The sequence below is a fragment of the Brachypodium distachyon genome, chromosome 1 (genome assembly GCF_000005505.3).
Source record: "Brachypodium distachyon strain Bd21 chromosome 1, Brachypodium_distachyon_v3.0, whole genome shotgun sequence".
Classification (NCBI taxonomy): domain Eukaryota; kingdom Viridiplantae; phylum Streptophyta; class Magnoliopsida; order Poales; family Poaceae; genus Brachypodium; species Brachypodium distachyon.
Window position 1 is genome coordinate 48,229,199 of NC_016131.3, and position 7,790 is coordinate 48,236,988.

At 43.7% G+C, this 7,790-nt stretch overlaps 1 long non-coding RNA gene and 1 pseudogene across 1 annotated transcript; both read right to left on the minus strand.

The window, feature by feature from the left end:
- Nucleotides 1–1,166: 1,166 nt before the first annotated feature.
- Nucleotides 1,167–4,958, minus strand: LOC100840076 (annotated as a pseudogene).
- A 1,744-nt stretch (nt 4,959–6,702) lies between these two features.
- LOC112270029 lies at nt 6,703–7,570 on the minus strand. The gene is made up of 2 exons (XR_002962330.1): nt 7,180–7,570; nt 6,703–7,069 (listed from the first exon to the last, which is right to left on the minus strand). It is a non-coding gene; the product is annotated as an uncharacterized LOC112270029 (long non-coding RNA).
- Between the last annotated feature and the right edge of the window lie 220 nt (nt 7,571–7,790).

A 7,790-nucleotide genomic window follows, 5' to 3' on the forward strand; every position in this document is an offset into this window, starting at 1 on the left:
CCTTGCGGGACCCACGCTCTGCGCAGCCTGCCTCCAGTCAGCCTAGGCCGACTGGGCCTAATCGGCTTGGGCCAGGCCGACTAGGCCCATTCGGCCTGGACGAGGCCGAAGCCGTATTATTTTTAAATTTTTTAAAAAACACGTATTATTTTTAAAAATGATTAAAAAATATAGTATTATTAAAAAAAATTAGCTATAAAATGAATAAGAAAGGATGGTCCATCAGGCGAATCTTATCTAACTAACTGGGCGAGGGACAGATTTAAGACCAAATAATAGGACGTGACAAGTGGCAACAGGGTGTCTCGAGAGGTAGCTGTCAGACATTTATACAAGAAGAAGAAGAAAAGAAAACCGAGACCATCTCTCCTTTTGCTTTTGGAGATCGATCTCCCTCTCGAGAATTTCAGCAATGAGATTTTGTCGGTGACCCCGCGCGCCAGTGGCCCAGGTCACCAAGATCCGATCGGGCGATCCGAACTTTGATGGCGACGGGAAGGGGATAACTTGCCGAACTGAAGCACCGCCGGGCCGGCGGCTTCGAATAGTCCTGATCGTCTCGGGCTTTCGGCTGGCAACTGGGATCGATGCAGTTCCCAGCGTGCACTTGCAGCACAGCTCGACACGCGATTTCTCCGCGTAGAATGTCGCCGTCTTTCAAATGACAACTCCTGGTTCTACTCGTACAAGAACAGTGTAAGCACTAAGCAGCTCCAGGCAAACTTGACCTCATATGAACCGTTCGATTCTCCGTGGTCACATTGATAAAAAAAAAGTGGTGTAACATATCTTCTAATACCTTTTTTCCAGCTGTTTTTTAATCATTAAAATTTGGAATGAACCCGTTAGTTTATGCAGTAACTCTCATAATAATAATACTCCCTCCGTCCATCTTTTAGAGGCGTGTATTTTATACTTTCAAGTCCAAAGTCCAGGAACATAGACGCATAATCATAAGTAGCCAACAATATTAATTAACTAGAGAGCCGTCCATCGGCCTGACCAATCAGAACATGGGAAGATGGACTGGCTGTACGCAGCTAGCTGCTGTGATTGGTCCTGCATATGCATGCGGAGAGCGCGTCAGGATGCTTTGGTACCGGTGAAAAAATTTTATGCGCTCCTAAAAGATGGACAGAAAATAAAAAAGTTTCAAGTCCAAGACCAAGGACAAGGCGAATCAACATGTTTGCACTTCGATGAGCTGGGTTTGGGTCCATTATAAGTGAGTTTGGTCCATACTGCATAAATTTGGTGCAGCTATGCAACCAATATATAGCTAAAATGTCACAATCCGAGCAGCTTACAGGTTGAAGCATATATGTCAAGTAGGGACACGTGTTCAACGTTCACATCATCCTCGATGTGGTTCATCCAGAGGCAAGTCCGCAAGTGCAAGGAGTTAACAAGAATATTTCTTGACAGCCATCTTGCCTTTGTGCTTTGATGCAAGACTGTTTGCTTGTTAACAATGACCTGCGTATCTGTAAGGCACTAAAATGCAACACATGATTTCATCAAACCGTAAATAAACTACTATTCCAAAATATAAGATGTTTTCAATCATGCCACTTTTGTGTCGCATAACTCTCACATCTAATTATTGACCAAACTTAGATCTTAGGATGGTTGGGCGCCTTACATGTTCATACGACGAACATAACGCCATCTTCATCATTGGTCTTGATGGGGTGCCTATGAGAAGACAAGTTGGCATCCTTTATGATACCTTGTGTTAAATCAGAGTCCTCCAAATCTGCTTCCGTTAGCAGTACCGCACTGCCTGATGGAGATGCTGCTGCTGGATAGCTCGCGACAGCAGGATGATCCGCGCTCTTGTTGCTGAATTCTTTAACCACCTGAAAGTATCAAATCCACCAGGAATTTCTAAGTATCTTCAATGAGTATGCATTTAAACCATCTTCATACAAGTGATCAACGAGAGATGCAAGAGAAACTGCGGAGGTTTCAAGACCTTCTATGGATCACCTTAACTCCTTCTCTAGTAATGTACTACTCAATTTAGTGCAGCTATAGAACAAAAACTAGCTAAATTGCCGCAACGTAGCAGCTTACAGATTGCACCATCACTTTACAAATAGGGGTATGAGTTCCTGTTCCTCTTCGAAATTCAAATCACGGATAGTTCATGTTTTTACATATATAGCCAAACGTGATTTGTCAAGGAGTAAGGAGTTAGCAGGAAGCATATTTCCTGGAGCCACATTCCTTTGTGTTTGATGAAACCAATTTACTTCCTTAACAAAGACCTGCATGTATCAATATCCCAATCGATAGGAAAGGGTGCTAAAATGCAATATATGCTTTCCAGTTAGTCATATTATCATCAACAGTGGAATGGCTACAAACTACTTATCACAGGAAACATCAATCGATTTACTATACAGGACCATTTATATATAATAACATGGAACTTGTCAAATCCATGAAACAACACAAATGGAGAGCAGAATAAGCAACTGTTGTTACTGCAACAAGTTGATAATTTCAGAAACGGGAGACATGAGTTGAGATGTGTCCAGTACCCTCCACTGAGAACGGGTCAGCAACACTCTAGCCCTTTTAGATCACACATACTCAAATGCTGCAGTAGGAGTCATATTCTTGTACTTGACCTGGTAAAAATCAGCATAAAAAATTCCACAGGAACAGCAATGCAAAAGCAGTTCCAAATAAATGGTGTGTAATCATTTACTTCTCACTATCAAGGTTCTGAATAGCTAGCAATAGGTACATTCTACGTTTTTTCCTTCATCGCCGTGAAGTGTGGAAAACATGATTTAGTGAATAGCTGACAATAGCTCTAGTATACCTTTTCACCTCCACCCCCGAAGACGCGAAAACCATGATTTTAAGTTTTTAACACAGAACAATTTAAAACCTTGCCCACTATGGATCTTAAATTCTCGTCTCAACATTGGGCATGTTAGTTTCACTAAAAGATGAATATTTAATCTTACCAGATAGCACAAGACAACTGTTGTACTCCGCCCCCTTCCAGCTTTGCAGTGAATATATGTTATCCTTCCAAGAGATGTGTTTCCTAATTATCAAATTATCATAAAGAGTTACCGCTGGAAATCTTTATATATCACAGAAATTGATGCTCTGAGATGGCCAATAACTTCATCACCAACTCTGGATGATAAACTAAATAATTGCTAGTTGAAAATTCACTTTGTACATAATCAGTCTCACTTGCTATGAATGAAATCAACAGCTTGATTAATATCCACTAGTGATGGAGCAAACATATAATCTCTTGTAGGAATAACAAGGTGATCAATCCCACGCGACTGTAAATTTTAACGGATGAGCATTTATGTCGTAAGGAATTTCAAGTTGGACATAACTCAGTTGCAACAATTATGTTCAGACTTGACATAAGAATATAGGCGGTTATAAAGGCCTAAAAGGCTTCTAAATATAAAGGTACTCGCGAGTCACTTGCCTGATACATTGATGATGGTACTAAAGTCTCAAATGGTTCATTTAAGGTTATAACACCATATACTCGTAGCTTCTGCAAGCGTGGGACATCCCTACGGAATGGAACAGCTCCAAGCAAAATGAACTGGTAAAGAGGACAATGAATACATCAATGAGGTTGATCCATCTTATCAGTATCAGTTAGAAATTTGGACACAGCCAAAGGCTACAGAAGTGTGATACTCCCTCCGACCCATATTACTTTGTACTAAATCTGTGACAAGTAATATGGGTCGGAGGGAGTATTATAATTCCACGACCACATAAGGCGTAACCAAAGAAAAACATAAAGACATCTAAATCTTTATCTCGATATACATGGAAACTTACATAGAACAGAGCACCAACTCTGATCCGCAATAAATGACATGACCATGATCACAGTAATCAGTAAACATACTTGGAAATGAGGAAAGGAACACAATAACAATATAGAACCGTGATTAAGTCTGGTAACAAATGTGCTAAGCCAAAAAAACGTGGAACTTAGAACACTTGTTTCTCATCGCACGACTAATGTACAATAATCGTTAAGGTTTGACTTCGGAATTCCGAATTCTATTCATAATTGCTTTACGGAAAGCTAGCTCCAAACAGGCCTGAATTACTGGGAAACAACTCATGCTAGTATCTGGTCAGTGTACCAGTAACAGAGTTCTGCTTTTCTCAGTAAAAAACTCAACATTCAAATAATATATTGCAGATGAGATGAGGTTACTCTTATACTGGAGGCCTCCTGTACTGAAACAAAATGATGACACATTTGCATCTACAAGTATACTGCCATGGCGAAAAGTAGTAACTATATATTATTCATCCGATAAATAACCTAGGAGTCTCCAAAAAGTACTATGTCACTCGGAAGGCTATTGGAAAAGGGATCTTTTCTGGTCAGTGTAGCCAATTCCGATTTATGCTCATAATTGCTTTACGGAAGGCTAGCTCCAAACAGGCCTGAATTACCAGGGAAACATCTATTAGGGCTAGTGTCTGGTCAATAGCTGTAACAGAGTTCTGCTTTTCTCAGTCAAAAACTTGAAATCCAAATAATACATTGCAGATGAGATTACTCTTATATACTAAAACCAAATGATGACACATTTGCATCTACAAGTATACTGCCATCGTGAAAATTGTGCATCTGATAGATAACCTAAGCGACTCTCAAGCTAGTACCATGTCACTCGGAAGGCTATTGGAAAAGGGATCGATGACGTCTTCACCTGATCGACCTCGTCCCACCACCGGAACTTGGCCTGGACCTTGCTCCTCACCACGTTGTACAGCAACGTCGGGTAGAACAGCGCCCGCGCGACGGCGCCCACGGCCGCTTCCTTCGCTTTCCTCCGCGCTGCCACCCCGCGCCTGCCCCGGCCGGCCGATTCCGTTTCGGCCAAGGCGAATTGGCGACCGTTGGAACCTAGGAGTCGCAGGTGGGTTCGCCGACTTCAAGCGAACTGCTCAGTGTAGGAGATCGGGGATGGTGTCCAGTTGAATTGGCTAATTTGGGGGTGCGATCGACGATGGATTTGGCCGGAACAGCGCTCGGTTTGGATTTGGACCCTTCTTTTTTCAGAAATAAGTCCATTTTACCCCTAAACTCATCGCAAAGTCCAAAAAACACCCTAAATTCTGAAACCGGATATTTAACCCCCCTGAACTTTCAAAACCATGCATCCGACCCCCCTCTGCCTGTTTGAGGCTGTTTTGCTGTGTTGAAGGTGGTTTTGACCCAGCATCTTCTTCCACCCTAAATTCTGAAACCGGGTATTTAACCCCCTGAACTTTCAAAACCATGCACCCGACCCCCCTTTGCCTGTTTGACGCTGTTTTGCTGTGTTGAAGGTGGTTTTGACCCAGCATCTTCTTCCTCTCATTCTCTTCTCTCTCCTGAGCCACCCTCCCCTTCTCTCACGCGCGCCCCCCTCTGCGCCTCCCTCTCGTGTGCCGCTCTACTCCTCCTCTGGCGCCGCCACAGCTACTGCCTTTTGTGCAGCCCTCTCTGCTCCTCCCTCTCGCTCGCCCTTTGCTCCCCCTCTCGAGGAAGATCTGTCATGAGCCGCTGGAGGCAGCACCGGCCTGGAGGCGGGTCTTGACGACATCGATCAGGAGCAGCCCGTGTAGGTGAAGGCCCTCGCCGTGGCGCCCGCGCAGGCCCTGATGGCCGCGGACGCAAGCAGGGTTGGCACTAAGCGAGGAGGAGAAGACGGCGGTGTGGGAGGAGGAGGCAGGCGTGTGGTGGAGGAGGAGCGAGGTCCGGTCTGCGAAAAGGGAGGGGAAGTCCTGGAAGCAGCCGCCAGAGGAAGGGAGCACATGGTCAGCTTGGACGACAACATCTCGGCTGGCCGCCGGTGCCAGCGCCGCCCGCGTGCAAAGAGCAAGAGAGGAGTCAGGCTCGGGGAGGGGATACATGGACGACTTGTGCCAGCGTGGCAGTCGATGGGTCAAACCCACCTTCAACACAGCAAAACAGCCAGATACATGGCAGAGGGGGTTTGGGTGACCGGTTTTGAAAGTTCAGGGGGCTAAAATGCCCGGTTTTAAAGTTCAGGGTGTTTTTGGGACGTCACGATAAGTTCAGGGGGTAAAACAGACTTATTTCTTTTTTTACCAACGGTTTGGATTTGGACTTTGTAGGTTGTAGGGAGAGAGGGGTAGCCGACATGCTAAAAAAAATTCAGAAAAGGGAAAAGGAAGAAGAACGCTTTTTTTATCTCTCAGTCGCCTAAAAAATAATTATTTCTTAGTCCATAATCATATCCAACGAAGATTTTATTATCCATGGACCTATATTAAGTTTACATGAATATCAATGATTGAATCAAAAATTGTTATTTCCTCGGTCGCCTGAAAAATAGCAAAACCGTTTTTTTCTTTCAGCAGGAAGAAGAACACTCGGTGTTGAATATTTTTTTCTTCTCCTAAACGATCTTAATTAAAATTTAATTAAACATCTAACTCCGCTAAAAAAAATTAATATTACTTTTCTAACCGCTAAGCTCGTTAACCATTTTTTTTCTCTGTTTCTCTCATCTCTCATGTTCTCCCTACCCTTTGATTATTTCAAAAAATATATCAAAATCAAAAGATGCACCAGCTCCACCAAGATATCCCGTGCCGAATGGTAAATCAGCTCTATAGATGATGGATGAAAAATTAGAGCAAACAAGGATGAAACGTACTATGAATAACTTAGAATCAAGCTTTGTATGTGCTTGCTTTGACTATTAGTCTGATTATCTTGTGACCCGACTCGCCCCCCAAACTATACCAAACTAGGCATTTTCTTTCACCAATAATCTAAACCTACCGGGAACAATGTTAAATAGACATAAAGGCGTTTGAATTTGCTACAGAATATAATAGAACAGCAATAGCAAGTGTGCACACAGAAATTGGTACAAAATGATGAGTGAAAAAAATATTTGATGTGCTATACACACAGGTTCAACGGACTATTGCTTTATGGAAAGGTTCCTTCTTGAACTCCTGGATATCGGTTCCTCTATGCAGCTTCCCTGGCTGTTGAACGGAGATTTTAATCTGGTCTATGATACGGCTGACAAGAGTAATGAGAGAGTTAATCGGCGAATGATGAACAAGTTCCATCACATGATCAATTCTCTGGCACTTCAAGATATGCCGCTCCAAGGCATGCAGGAGGTTTACCTGGAGCAATGAACAAGAAAATCCCATAATGGCGAAACTTGATAGAGTCCTGTTCAACCCCCTGTGGGAAGACATCTATCCGATCAGCGATTTGACGGCTCTTAGCACCAGCATCTCTGACCATTGTCCTCTGCTTTTGAAACTGCTCCTCGACGAGGCCAAGATCTTTTCGGTTCTGTTTCGAGAACTTTTGGATAAAAATCCCTGGATTTTTGGAGGTGGTCGAGACAGCCTGGAACTCGGCCAATTTTGCTGGCGACGCTATCTGCTCGCTCGATGCCAAACTGTCCGCCACTGCCAAGGCCCTGAGAAGCTGGGGACAAAAGAAGCAAAGTAATTTTTCCCTACTCTTTCAGGTTGCTAACGAGGTCATCCTCCGTTTTAATGAGGCAAGGGAGTTGCGGGTTCTGTCCGAAGACGAGAGGAAACTCCGTGCTTTCTTAAAAGGGAAGTGTCTGGCTCTTGCTTCCCTGGAAAGGACTAGGTTGAGGCAACGCGCCCGAGTTCGGGAAATCAAAGGAGACGCGAACTCAAAATATTTTCACATGAAGGCTAATGCTCGTCGGCGCAAGCACCTCATTCTAGTTCTGCGCTTTAATGATTGCGTTGCC